The sequence below is a fragment of the Triticum aestivum genome, chromosome 1B (genome assembly GCF_018294505.1).
Source record: "Triticum aestivum cultivar Chinese Spring chromosome 1B, IWGSC CS RefSeq v2.1, whole genome shotgun sequence".
Taxonomy (NCBI): Eukaryota; Viridiplantae; Streptophyta; class Magnoliopsida; order Poales; family Poaceae; genus Triticum; species Triticum aestivum.
This window is the reverse complement of record NC_057795.1, coordinates 663,403,185-663,418,935: the sequence shown is the minus strand read 5'-3', so window position 1 is coordinate 663,418,935 and position 15,751 is coordinate 663,403,185. Positions and strand designations below refer to the sequence as shown.

The following is a 15,751-nucleotide window of genomic DNA, read 5'->3' as shown; positions in this document are numbered from 1 at the left end:
GATGGTCACGAACAGCAACGCCTTTAGGTTAAATTCCTCATGTTTGTGCTCATCCCACGTACGTACACCTTTTCCATTCCACAGCTGTGAAAGTTCTTCAACTAATGGCCTTAGGTACACATCAATGTCGTTGTCGGGTTGCTTAGGGCCTTGGATGAGAACTGGCATCATAATGAACTTCCGCTTCATGCACATCCAAGGAGGAAGGTTATACATACATAGAGTCACGGGCCAGGTGCTGTGATTGCTGCGCTACTCCCTGAAAGGATTAATGCCATCCGCGCTTAAAGCAAACCATACGTTCCTTGGCTCACTTGCAAACTCATCCCAGTACTTTCTCTCGATTTTTCTCCACTGCGACCCATCAGCGGGTGCTCTCAACTTCCCATCTTTCTTACGGTCCTCACTGTGCCATCGCATCAACTTGGCATGCTCTCTGTTTCTGAACAGACGTTTCAACCGTGGTATTATAGGAGCATACCACATCACCTTCGCAGGAACCCTCTTCCTGGGGGGCTCGCCGTCAACATCACCAGGGTCATCTCGTCTGATCTTATACCGTAATGCACCGCATACCGGGCATGCGTTCAGATCCTTGTACGCACCGCGGAAGAGGATGCAGTCATTAGGGCATGCATGTATCTTCTGCACCTCCAATCCTAGAGGGCATACGCCCTTCTTTGCTGCGTATGTACTGTCGGGCAATTCATTATCCTTTGGAAGCTTCTTCTTCAATATTTTCAGTAGCTTCTCAAGTCCTTTGTCAGGCACAGCATTCTCTTCCTTCCACTGCAGCAATTCCAGTACGGTACCAAGCTTTGTGTTGCCATCTTCGCAATTGGGGTACAACCCTTTTTTGTGGTCCTCTAACATGCGATCGAATTTCAGCTTCTCCTTTTGACTTTCGCATTGCGTCCTTGCATCGACAATGACCCGGCGGAGATCATCATCATCGGGCACATCGTCTGGTTCCTCTTGATCTTCAGCAGCTTCGCCCGTTGCAGCATCATCGTGCACATCGTATGGTTCCTCTTGATCTTCAGTAGCATCACCGTATTCAGGGGGCACATAGTTGTCATCGTACTCTTCTTCTTCGCCGTCTTCCATCATAACCCCTATTTCTCCGTGCCTCGTCCAAACATTATAGTGTGGCATGAAACCCTTGTAAATCAGGTGGGTGTGGAGGATTTTTCGGTCAGAGTAAGACTTCGTATTCCCACATATAGGGCATGGACAACACATAAAACCATTCTGCTTGTTTGCCAGCCACTTCGAGAAAATCATGCACGCCCTTAATATACTCGGAGGTGTGTCTTGAACCGTACATCCATTGCCGGTTCATCTGCGTGCATTATATATAATTAAGTGTGTCAAAAATCATTACAGAACATCATGAATAGATAATTAAGTGACCAAATTAATAGAAGTTCATCATCACATTAAAACCAAAGTACATACATAGTTCTCATCTAACAACATAAAGCTCTGCAGAGCATCTAAATTAATTAAACCATAGACTGAAACTATGTAAAACATTTCAATGCGAAAACAAATGCGATCATAATCGCAACCAATGTAACAACTGATCCAACAGCATAATGATACCAAGGCTCGGTATGAATGGCATATTTTCTAATCTTTCTAATCTTCAAGCGCATTGCATCCATCTTGATCTTGTGATCATCGACGACATCCGCAACATGCAACTCCAATATCATCTTCTCCTCCTCAATTTTTCTAATTTTTTCCTTCAACAAATTATTTTCTTTTTCAACTAAATTTAACCTCTCGACGATAGGGTCGGTTGGAATTTCCGGTTCAACAACCTCCTAGATAAATAAAATCTATGTCACGTTGGTCGGCATAATTGTCATAAACAATAAATGAACCAATAGTTATGAAAAGATAATATATACCACATCTGAATCATAGACAGGACGAGGGCCGACGAGGGCGGATACCAAAACCATCGCACTATATAAGATGCAATAATAAAAGTAAGAAAATTATACAAGTATCTATATAAACATACAAGTAAGAGTTTTTTCCTTTCAGAAAGAAGATAAGAACAAGAGGCTCACCACGGTGGTGCCAGCGACGAGATCGGCGCGGGTGATCGACGGCGGTGAAGACGGGGATGGGACATGACGGACCGCTAAACCTAGACAAATATTGAGAAAAATGGAGCTTGGAGGTGGAGCTTGGAGAGGAGAAAGCTTAAGTAGTGTGGCTCGGGCATTCCATCGAATACCTCGTGTGCATAGGAGGTGAGCTAGAGCACCACAAAGCTCTCTCCTCGCCAGCCACGAAAAACAGAGCAGTGAGAGTGCTCTGCTCGCGGGGTATATATAGGCAATTAATTGGTCCCGGTTCGTGGCATGAACCGGGACTAAAGGGAAGCCTTTGGTCCCGGTTCCGGCCACCAACCGGGACCAATGGTGTTGGGCCAGGAGCAAGGCACATTGGTCCCGGTTCGTCCCACCAACCGGGACCAGAAGGTCCAGACGAACCGGGACCAATGGCCCACGTGGCCCGGCCGGCCCCCGGGGCTCACGAACCGGGTCCAATGCCCCCATTGGTCCCGGTTCTGGATTGAACCGGGACTAATGGGCTGACCCGGCCTGGACCATTGCCCCCTTTTCTACTAGTGGTTGTTGAATCATACCACGATAACTCTTAGTCAAATAACATGATAACTCACACATCGCAGACTTGATAATTTATGTACCCGACCCTGGTAAATGTGGCGACTGTGTCGAGGGGTGTGGGGGGGGGGGAGGCAAACCCGGTAATTTATATGTAAATAGCTTATTAATAGAGACATACTAAGCTGATAACTCACATATAAACGCCATTATAATTTTTGATTTTTTTGTTGAAAATATACAACCGGTAATTTCTATGTAAAAAGCATGATAATGTATACATCACAGATTTGATAACTAATATCTTACGTTTTAAACACTATGGTATCTTTCATCCAAGGGAAAAAAGTTTTTTAAACATTTTCATCGGTAATTTATGTGTTAAATTACCATACTTCCTCATGACTTAACCTTCTCGTACTGTAGTTATCAGCCTTATCATGGTATAGTTATCATGTTGCTCATACCATAGTTATCACGCTGGTCATGCCAAAGTTACCAAGCCAAACTATATTTTGTTCTGATATGGTAGAAATAAGAAAGGTTCAAATAACATTGTTTATCTACAATAGACAACAACAAAAGTTGGCTTAGTTGGTTATTAGGCTCAATAGGTATTGCATAGACCTAGGTTTGAATCCTCTTTCAAGCACTTTTATTTTATTTTCATATTATGCGATGAAAAACCAGAAAAAACCACTAGCGATTTACCATGGTTTTTGAGAGAAGGAAAAAAAATCAGTGGAAAGCGAGCGTGGGAAGATAGCGATCACGTAGGAACTAGGCTATCGACCAGTCGACTGGTCGTTAGCACAGTCCGGTAATAAATAACTCCTAATTATTGATTTTTATTCGGTGGCTTTGTATAGTCTCCTTTTCACCAATTTCTTGCTGTTGTGATGATAATGCATACGAGCAGATAATATCATGTTCAGGCGCATGCCACACATACGTTTTAGGGTACGCCCGTGTGAAAGGAACATATCCTATCAGTTAGCGCGTGCGTAAACGACTGAGACGAGAGCAACTGACGCGCATGTATGTCAGGAATGAGATCACTAGTTGCCGATATGTACGTTGTCGCTCTAATTGACATCTCATGCACATGTAAATTAATTTTGACTAGTACATATGATGGCGTTCAATTGATCGTTCGTACATATAGAGTAAGACGTGTTGATGGTGATGCAGACCTACCTATGTACCTGCGCGCGCGTAACAGCATATTTGAGCTAAGCAGTGACCACGCAAAGGTGACGCTGAGCATGACGACACCAACATAGCTATAGCAGCTCCGAGCTGTTAAAAGATGGACACAGAACCAGCCGGCAAGCCTGGTAAGCTAGCATCAAAAACAAACAACCGACAGTTGATAATCTATCTTCTTATTCTGTTATATATACTAAAAGAAAAATATGGAGGAAAAATAGAGCCACCACACTAGTCTTGTTATGTACAACACCTGGTCAACTATGTCACATACATATTGTCAAGGAGTCACGTATGCAGGCAATAAGGCGTGCAAAGCAGTTCCCAAAATAAAAATGAAGGGTGTGCATCACGTGGTCATGTGGAAAGCAAGGACTTCTATTTTTTTAACCAACAAAGAACGATCTTTCAACATCAGAAAACTATGAAAGGCCTGGGCGTCCGTAAATTAAACTGCTAGGCAAGACAATCCAGCATCAGCATGCATATTTTTGCGATGACCTATAATAGCACGTTACATGAAAATATGACCATACTAACTGCCACACCATGCGAGATGATGACAAACCCTAGCGGATTCCAACACGGATCAACAAATCGCTCCTAAATGTCCGGACGGATGGTCCAGACATATTTTGCCATCATAAGATGATACTAGATGTCCGCGAATAATGGGCCATGCGGTCCAGACATCCGAAATTCTTAAAACTAGAACCAAACAAATGGGAGGCTTCGGGGACTTCCCAACCGAACCTTGGACCCCAACACAAATCCAATTTTCGGCGTGCACCCCTCTCTCTCCATTGGACAATAGTCGAATATGGTTGGATGGCCGGCGCCGCTTGGCTGCCCTCAGATACATCCACGGAGATTTGATGATGTCCGTTTCGGTGAACCCCGTTGGAGTTGCCCATCGAACATTGTGCCCACCGAGGCGGCATTAGGCATGTGCTGCATCGGCTGCAGCGCGGTGGCGGGAGCTTCACGGGCCCGATCTGTGCCTGGCCGGGCAGTTGGCCTGGTGTGCTCCTGCTTCTAAGTCCGGTCTGCTACCGCCTGAGCCGGTGGAGGTTGTTCCCTCCCACACGGCTATGGTACTGTCGACCCCTGTCTACGGTTGCTTCGTTTAGGTACGGTCGGCCTCGCAGCGTTTGCCATGGTGAGACGTCGATGTTGTCAAGACTGTGGGTGGCGCATGTTGGTGGACGGCAAGCATGGTGGAGCCAACGGTTGGTCCTGGATTATGGGTGTGAGGGGTCGGGAGAAATCTTTGTCGGGTCTTGCCGGCACCGACGCGGTGACGTCTGGGGACGCTGCCATCCTTCTTAAAGGGTGTCGGGTGTACCTCTCCCTCACTTCCCTCCGTGTAGTGGGAGAAATCGTAGGATCCTTCCAAGTAGCAGCGTCGTAGTCATTGCAGTTCTTCTTGAATGTGTTGCTTGGTATACGGCAATACAGAGGCATAGGAGCATGGTGGAATTATCCGGAGGGTGCAGCGGTTGCGGGATACCGTCGCTTTCATCGATCCGACGCTGTTGGCATTCTTTCTCTTGTTTTTCTTTTGGACATGATTGTGTTGTTTGCCACAGCGATGATCAAACAGTTGTATCAGATGGTTGCTATATTAATATAGCAGGGCGAAAGCCTATTTCGAGAGACAACAGTGCATAGCTTTGATATACTCTATCTTAAAAGAATTTAATCCTTGGCCACTGATGCTGCTACCACTGCATTTTAAACAGCGCCTGATTATTGATTTTTATTTGGGGGCTTTGAATAAACTCCCTTTTACCTATTTTTTGCCGATGTGGTTATAATCTATATCTATACCTAATACTAAAGGATGGATTGTTTCTCCACCTTTTTTGGTCCATCGGGCATTTTTTGTACATCATCTTCTTTTTTTCATCCGCCGCTTTTGTGTTTTAAGTTCCGTTTTGGCACATATGTTTTTTTTAAATAAATAGCATCATGTGAACTCGAATTTAAAATAACAGTGCATAGCTTTGATATACTCTATCTTAAAAGAATTTAATCCTTGGCCACTGATGCTGCTACCACTGCATTTTAAACAGCGCCTGATTATTGATTTTTATTTGGGGGCTTTGAATAAACTCCCTTTTACCTATTTTTTGCCGATGTGGTTATAATCTATATCTATACCTAATACTAAAGGATGGATTGTTTCTCCACCTTTTTTGGTCCATCGGGCATTTTTTGTACATCATCTTCTTTTTTTCATCCGCCGCTTTTGTGTTTTAAGTTCCGTTTTGGCACATATGTTTTTTTTAAATAAATAGCATCATGTGAACTCGAATTTAAAATAACAGTGCATAGCTTTGATATACTCTAGCTTAAAAGAATTTAATCCTTGGCCACTGATGACGCTACCACTGCATTTTAAACAGCGCCTGATTATTGATTTTTATTTGGGGGCTTTGAATAGACTCCCTTTTACCTATTTTTTGCCGAGTAGTCCAAAAAAATAAGAAAAAGACCCAATAATGAAGAAAATGCATGCACGCTGGAGTTTAGAGAGGGAGATGCATGCATCATTGGATGGAAGGAATAAAATTCGCCTTGCCCTTAGAAGGTAAGTAATTAATCAGAAAGGTAAAGGATTGAAATTTGCTATGCCCTTAAGAAGGAAAGGAATTTATAGAGCGAAAAAACTGGAAGAGAGCGAACCGGTTTAAATGTCACAATCATGCACGCAGACCCGGACATGATCGTGCCCATGGACGGAAGTGTTTACCAGTGCCCTCCTCCATGTTACAAGGTCCATGCAAGCAAGCACATTCAAGTGCAGGTATGCATCACGCTCCTATTGTATACTTATATGGCTCCTATTTTTTTCTTAGTATATTCAAAAGAAATTGTACTATTAACAAGGTATTCCCTACTTTTTCTGCGGGGTTAGGCATTCCCTACACTTTAGACAACAATTATTTGTACGCAAACACATACTCTCATTCGTTGTACATATGCATCATACAATGCAAGCACCCATCACATATAAGTGCATGTTTTAACCAGTGTTCATGTCTCATAAAAAGATTTTTTTCTTATGTATAAGTATATCATGCTAGCACATGGGATATATAACTCCTATGGCAACATAACAGTTAATTATGCAATTTGATAGAGCTTTCCGAGAAGATTTCCCATGAAAACATTGCCACAAACTTGCAAACCACAAACGTACATGCTCTAGATGAGAAAATTAAGTAAGCTTTGAATATGTTTTATTTTTTCAAAAATAAAAAGGTGCAAACATTCAAAACATGTATACTCTACATGAGAAAATAGGTACTTACGTGTTTTTTTCTTTTTGCCACCAACATAGTCATATTTTGTGTACAATGACCAAGGAAGATCATGTAAAAAAACCAGACTGTTTTCGGAAATTAAATAAACTCACAATGACAAAAAATGAATAAGGGATCACCTAAAATAATTCTTAGCCCCAGATTTCATCAATTTAAAATTGTAGCAGTTGGATAGGGCTTCAAGCTACACACATTTTGGTACAAATGTTGCTAAATGACATTTTAATTATAAAACTGACTCTTATTTGTACAACTATATGCTAGAAAACAGTTCAACAAAAACTATGTGCTAGAAAATCTACATTAGCAGTTGAATTTTGGAATTAATTTTTGCGTAGGATTAACACATAATATACATATTCTATAAGCTATCAATCAGTGTACAAAACACTGTGTGCCTTTGTAAATAACATTGCTACTATTAACTATTAGTAATTTAGATTGTAAGCTCCACAGCATGCAAGTTAAGTTGAGAAATTAAGCTTTAGTAATATTGTATCTATTTATAATATTAGTACTTCCTATGCTGTCAAATTAGTGGATGTGTACCGTTGCAACACACAGGAATGTTTGCTAGTGAATCTAAACCGAATATATCATGTTCATGCGCATGCTGCACGTATGTTTTAGGGTACGTGTGTCGAAAGGAACACATCTGATTGCTTAGGCGCGTGCGTAAGGGACTGGGACGAGAGCAACATACGTGCACGTATGTTAGGCATTAGATCACTCGGTGTGACTGTCTATCTATTAATTGCAGGTATGTACGTATCAGCCGCTGTAATTGACATGGCATGCATGTTAATTATTTTTCAGTAAATTAGCACGAGCTGATGATGATCGGTAGCTACCTATAGGGTCGCGCTATTCGTTAGTCAGGGTGAAAAATAATTATTGTTCACTCCCTCTATTCTAACATCACTGCACCATATTTTTAGGTCCTGTATTTGTTTTGTTCTTATATAGGAAGTCAAACGAGAACATAAGAAAATATACATTGGCTGTAAAAAAAAGTTTGATGTTATGTATACAATATACATAAAAATGTAAATTTTGTGGTCTTCTGACTAATATTCTGATTCTTTGTGCCAAATTTTACGTAGTGAATCAATATTAACATAATTGTTTGTACACCAAATGTAATTCTTAGTGAAATGATCGTAAAAAATACTTCCAGCGCAAAACAATTTATTCTACACCCAAAGTTCTCAATAGCATTTCTATCTATTTTTATATTTGAGTGCCCTACTGACACACAAATTATATTTTTATTACGTGTGAAACCACTTCTTTGACACGTCAGCTAGACTATCATGTCCATTGATAAGTTGAATCCCAGTCCTCAGCTAGCCAAGCAGTAACCACACGAAAGGTGACGCTGACAATGACGTGAACAACATAGCTATAGCAGCTATGAGAGGTCAAAAGATAGACATATGCATAGATGCCAAGTTTTCCGAACTCAAATCCTAATGATTAATATCAGATCTTTGTCCTTGTTTTTAGTTTACGGAACATACATCTCGTTGGTTCAATCTATTGTTTTGTGGACCGCACTGTACCGAAATGCTACAACATATATATAGGCAAGTACGTCTTTGTAGGAATGGCAGTAAGATGTCATGATTTTTTTTCCTAATTCACAATTCAATGCCATGATCTTGCATGATGTGATAATGAATAAGTAAAAGTAATATATTAAGGCATTATGTAAGATGAAGCATCCAGTTTCATTATGAACTATCTACCACCCTTTCTTCTCTCACCATAGACGACCACTAGCATCTCCTTTAAATGAATGCGAGTAAATCGGTAAGAAGTGTTAGGGAATATGTTGAAATATTAAAATTGCCATCTTTATGCATGAGTGCAAACTGCACGTATAACCATATCTATGTCTATACCAGTACAAAAACACCCTAAATGGCAGATCCAAACCATGTCAACCATCAAACCTTGTCGATCTAATGATCTACATCATACCAATGGTGAGCACCTCCACATGTTTAACACACAATAGAAAAAGAAACTGCTACACGAAATTCATGCAAAAGAAACTAATTCCTTTTGTGATAAAAAAAACCTCTGTCCAATAAAAAAGGGAAAAAATTCAAATGTTTACTAACATGCAAAGTTTCGTGATAAAAAAAATTGTCAAGGTATGTACAAAAAAATCAATGTTCATAGTGTGTACTTAAAAACCTTTAGTTAGTTAATATGGGCATTTGCACATACACGTTTACTAGTCGACAAAAAGGTACCCTAGGCCCCGGAAATGCACGGGGCCATGCGAGTGCGGGGGCAGTCATCTGCCAAGTCCTGCCGCCTACTTGTTTTGGCTCGCGATTCACATAGTAGTTCAATCCCGCACGAGGGAAAACTAGAAAAGACAATCCCTCAAAAAGGATTTAGCCTCAATGATTAAACTTACGGTTTTTGCATCTAAAACTGAATTTTCAACCAGCTTTAGAGATATAATTGCAAGCAATTTTTTTTGTCGGTCGTCAACACAAAATAATTGATTTTTATCCACCGCTCGTACTATGTGTCAACGTTGAAACTGAACATTTATTTTTGAAGTCGTCAAATAATTATAAAATGGATCATATTTGAAAGCACTAGTCATGAGAAACATGAATATGAAAATATAACTTAATTTGGAATTATTGTTTAAAAGATATAGAACTTTGAAAATCGGAAGCCAAAATAAAAAGCATGCCTCTGCACTTGTGTGCCACAAATCCTCGTCCACTTAGGCCCCCGTAGCGAGCACCCAATCGTACCAAGGTAGGTACTTCATGAGGATAAGGATGGACACGCTACCCAATGATCCTATTGATCTTAATTGGTTGATTAAAATAATTAAGTTGTTGATAAACTCATAGAACTTGAGAACCAAATATGTAGTTGGATGGTTATGAGGGTAGTGGTATTCTCACCCTACCAGTGTTGAAGACATAGACTTGACACCGGTGTTCACATTTTTTTGGATATATTCCAGACTTTTTGACGATGTGCGTTTAGTGGAAGGGGACGTCCCCTTTAACTACGAAGACGTCTGTGACAACTTCATCAATCCCAAGATGACGTGTCGGCCCAGTCTCCGGGAGGTGATCATAGGAACATGATGTGCGTGCGTGTGTTCATATGGGTGAGTGTGTGCATATGTATGAGTGTCTATGTATGTATTGTATTAAAGAAAAGAACTAATAACTTGTAAGGGTTTGTTGCATGCTCAAGGACTTTATGGCTTAGTAAGTAGGAAGACCAACTTAGAGTCTCTACAACCACAATTGCTTAATTCGGTTACTCATAGGTCTATGGACGTGCCCAGTCAGTATCTTGTCACGTCTGTTTTGCATCCTTATTTTTCTTGTGAAACAACCACAGTCCTCATATTATCCTTATATTGTCCGGTCACGTGCATATGATTGATGAAGAGGAATACAATAAAGAGAAAGAAAGAATAAAAAAAGTGAAAAAGAAGTCCATGGTTGGCAAAATCCTACGTAGCACCCTGCCTGGACACGCCCGGACATCCCCATATCCCCCACATATATGGCTTGGATATGGGGATTTGTGAGCTGCTCGAACATGCCCGTACAAAGTCAGGATTATGGTTGAATGGTTTTTGAACTTCTTTCTCCTGCCTGAACAATTACTGGGCTGTCCGATGGATCGTTTTAGGGCTCCAGTTGGACACGTGAAGTACCCATGGGTATATCTACATGCATAATCTGAAAAATACACGTGCAGCACGCATGCAGGGGACGCAACAAGGCCAGCAACGCAGCAGGCGTGAAGAGCATTCTGCCATGAATAATCAATCCCATCAAGTGACCTGATTTGAGGGAGGGAGCCGTACGTTTACGTGCTGAGGTACTCACCGTGACGTCCATGCAGTGGTCAGCCAAGAATTTGTATGCAACCCGCCGCACCGATTGCTTTCAGAAAAAATAACCAAAAAATTTGTCCTCATCTTCATCTATTGCTAGTGATTCTAGATATACATATGTATATGTGTCCCCTCTATAAAAGGGGCCGACGCTCGTGAGTACTTAAATCATTCTCACAAGAAGTCACAAGTGATAGGTAGCCATGGAGGTAGAGCAATGGCTTCACATGGCCAACGGCGACGGAGAGAACAGCTACGCCAGCAACTCCAGACTCCAAGTAACTAACGTCCCATGCATGCATGCTTGTTCTCCTTCAGCTGCTTTGTTCTAGCTTGAACTACCTGTACTGAATATTTCTGTTAGGGCATCTTCAATAAATTGTATGTTAGTCTTGTTGGTAAAATGTCTATGTCATCAACCAACCAGCTATCATACAACTACTCCAATAGGTTGTATCTAAACTATCCAATAGATGATGAGAAAGTAAATGTGATTGCTCTCTATTTTACCTTGAAGCTTGTGCAAAGGTTGTTGGTTATTCTACATACAACTTTGCTCTCTTTCCACATTTATTAAATGCCACATAATCACTATATCCTAGGTGGCAAATTTACCAACACGTATCTTACAACTATTGAAGATGCCCTTAAGAAATTAATGGAATGTGTTGTGAGCCCGGTTGGGGAAAAAAGTGCATGCATCTATTGCCTTTTGCGTCCAGATATGCTAGATCCATTAATTATTTGTTTCTCCCGCGCGAGCAGGAGAAGGCCATGCTTGAGACCAGGCCGGTGCTCCAGGGCGCCGTGGTGGAACTGTACAGGTCACTGCCGGCCAGGAGCACCATGGTCGTCGCCGACCTCGGCTGCTCGTCAGGGCCGAACACGCTGCTGCTTGTGTCGTTGGTCATCGGCACAATCTCCGACCACAACCGGGAGGCAGAGCAGGAGCAGCGCCCTCCTGCTGCAGCCATGGAGTTGCAGTTCTTCCTCAACGACCTGCCGGGGAACGACTTCAACCTCGTCTTCAGGTCGCTGGATCGGCTGCAGAAGCTCACCGCCGATAGGAGGCCTCAGTACTACGTGGCCGGGATGCCGGGTTCTTTCTACACCAGGCTGTTCCCATGCCGGAGTGTCCACCTCTTCCACTCCTCCTACTCCCTCATGTGGAGGTCCAAGGTGCGTGCCTGCAAACCAGTTAGAGGCATTGATTGACCTCAAGTGAGAGCCGTGTTAAAACTGCTAGAGAATCTCTTAAACAAACACATATGATTTACTCACTCATTTCTTAGGAAGAAAACAATCTTTTAATATACTTTTTTAAACAATCATGTCTTGCCACAAGGTGCTAGACTATGAGAAAACAGAGGAATGTAAACTCTAGAATGTAATTACATGTTATCCCTTTTTCCCCTATACTTGCTACCAGAATTAGTTTCGAGAAATATCCTGACCATGACGTTATAGATGGCTATCCATTGTCCTAATCGAAAAAGAGGGTATCCCATGTTTTGCTACTTGCTATGAAAGATGATCTTAAGAGCATAATGAAGTGCGATGGACAAACTGACATATGGTTGCATTAAATGTCAAGAGCTGTAGCCAAAATCCAACTTATCCAGCGACAATTCCATCGTGAAATTTAATTCAAACGATAATCCAAACTTTGGGAGAAGATAAATACTAAGGAATATTGGTTGTTGAAAGAAAGAAGCCACCTTTAGGGATCAAGTGCATTAGCCAATGACTATTTATCCTTGTGCCAAAGTTGTCACTGGTCGCTACCATTCATTAGGGCTCATATCAGTTCAGTTACCGTGGTTTTCGGTTGGGACTTCGGGGGAGAAAAAGGTATTTCAAATCATACAAAAATCTATTTTACGTATACATATGGACATATAGCACGTGTGTATAAAGTTTAACACATCACTATGTCTTTTCTTCTGTAGCTTGCACACAAGAAAACAAAATGTGTAGATCAAAGATTGACTTGCTATTTGCGCAAATTTGTATTTCTTTATGTAACTTATTAACATATTTTTGAATAAGATTGTGCATAGATGCAATATATGTATTCATGGGTTTTTGGAATTTTTAAGGAAAAATAAATTTGTATACATACCAGTATATTGATTTTGTCCCAATAATCACATAAATATATTAGTTCCTTTATGGCTTCTGAAGGTACCGGATGAGCTTTCAAGAGGTGCTTACCTGAATGAAGAGAGCATCTACATTGGCAAGAGTACTCCACCTGCTGTGATAAAACTATACCAAGAAGAGTACCAAAAGGACCTGTCATTGTTCCTGACGCTGCGGTTCAATGAACTTGTATGTGGTGGGCATATGGTGCTAACATTTCTAGGCAGAAAGAGCAAAGACATGTTGTTACATGGTGAAGCAAGCAGCATGTGGGACTTGCTCGCCCAAGCTCTTCTTTCTCTGGTGCTGAAGGTATACTCTATACTATATAGACCCAATGCTAATTTGTATATATCTCCTAGAGCAATCTTATGAATGGAGGGACTTGGAAGCAGCTAATCGGCTGTCACCCGCCCGAATCTTCCCCAATGATCATTTTCCGACAGCATAGCTAATGAGAGACCAAGTGATAGACCACAATGGCCCCATCCCTTTTCAACTCAGCGTAGAGCCAAATTGAACAGAGACAAGAGAAAAGAAGGATGGTATCAACGAATATTCTTTATATTTTTATGTTTCCATCATTGGTAGCTACAAATCATAAGCTCAACTTTCAGAAAATTACAGCTTTCAACAAATTCTAAACTTCCAAAATAGTGCGACAAATTTCCAGGATTTCTTATGAACCTCTACGAGACACAACTTTCAGAAATTACAAGAAACTTCTCCAGAAATTTCTCATTAACTTTCAGAATTGTAAAAGATCAAATGGTTTTCAAAGATTTTGGGTTGAACTATCCAAATATTACGACATCATTATCTAACAAAATTTCAAAAATTTCATGTGAAATTCTAGTGTTTACAATAACAACTAGAAGAAAATAAAATTATATATCGCCACCCTCTACCGTCTCTGGCCCAATGATAACAATCGGCATGGTGGTAGCTGATGGCCACGACATGCGGGTGAAGAGCACGAATCGGTGACGTCTGTGAAACTTGGACACGTAGTGGAGGCAGAGGACGTGATACTCTAATGCCTAGCTAGCAGTGGCAGCGGCCAATCTCGGTAACACTATATCTAGGCATGACAAATAATGGATAAAGGCGGCAGAGGGTCCTTCCATGGAGCGTTGGAACTTATACGGTTGGAAAAAATGTAAAGGGTGGTGTCCATATGAATTGTTAGAGCCATGCATAGCACACATCGCCGAGGAGAAATAGAAGTGCGTTCAAGTCTGCATGGCCTAAGGTTATTGTGACCACGGGTATCCATCTAGGAGATATCTTGGCAGGAAAACTATATATATTTAACATCTTTAAACATGTATATGAATTGATACAAACATTGAAAAAAAGTATTATTTTTTTACAACTTGTGGCAGGGCCTTGTGGAGAACGAGAAGCTGGTCTCTTTCAACCTTCCATTTTATGCGCCATCTGTGGACGAAGTGAAGGCCGTGATCGAGGAGAACAATCTCTTCAATGTGGAACACATGAGTGTGTTTGAATCAAGTTGGGATCCACAAGACGACGACACACACGATGATGTCGTCTTGGGCTGCACCAGTAGTGGGTTGAATGTTGCCAGGTGCATAAGGGCGGTGGTGGAACCACTGATTAAGAAACACTTCGGCGAGGCCATTCTTGATGATCTGTTTATGGTTTATGCCAGCATGGTTTCAAAGCATCTCAAGAAAGCCAAGGCCAAGTATCCTATAATTACCGTCTATTTGAAGGCCAAGCACTAAGAAATACTTCTCAAGTGTCAATTTGAATAAATGCGGGGAATTCAATATTTCCGGTCCATCGCATATTATATGTAAAAGATGTTTCGTTGATATTTTGTAAGTATGTAAAAAGATGTTTCCTTGTGAATTCCATGAATTTTATGTCAACCAAGTACGCTAGAAACCCTACCATTTAATATGTAATTTTTTTTGATGACGTTGTATAAGAATAAGAATGTATGGCTAGTTGGTTACATAGAAAAGACATTTGTATAATTTTATGCATCTTCTATTTGTGCAAAGGCAAAGAGTTGAGGATCCTAATTTGTGAACCCCTGCCCAAGAGATTGTTTTTTTAAGTGGCTGCTCAGTTAATTAGAGAAAACCGAGCGAAAACCAGATTGCCTAGTTAATTATCGAGAACCGGGCAAAAACAATCACAACCACTGAGCTGTACACATAAGATACACCACGCACAAAGCTCGAAGGAGGGCCCCGACGAGACAACACGTGTGCGCCATTGTGATTCCTTCTCCCCAAGAGGCATCATCGCCACCCCAAAACTCTGAGCAAACAACTCCGACTTCGCCGTCGGCGATCGTTGACTCAATTCACACCGCTGTGGACGTGTGAAGCTCCATGAAGATCTGCGCAAAACACAACCACCTGCGGCCAAATAGCGCAACTCCGACTCTGACGGAGAACTTTGAAGAACAAATCCAGGCATGGTTGGTGCCGCAGAAGATCACCGAACGGGCCACCTGCAACCAGTCATTGTATACCACAAGGCTCCGCCCTAGC

At 41.4% G+C, this 15,751-nt stretch overlaps 1 pseudogene; it reads left to right on the top strand.

Annotated features, from left to right (window-relative positions):
• Positions 1-11,281: 11,281 nt before the first annotated feature.
• LOC123099205 (anthranilate O-methyltransferase 3-like) lies at positions 11,282-15,057 on the top strand (annotated as a pseudogene).
• The last annotated feature ends 694 nt before the right edge of the window (positions 15,058-15,751 follow it).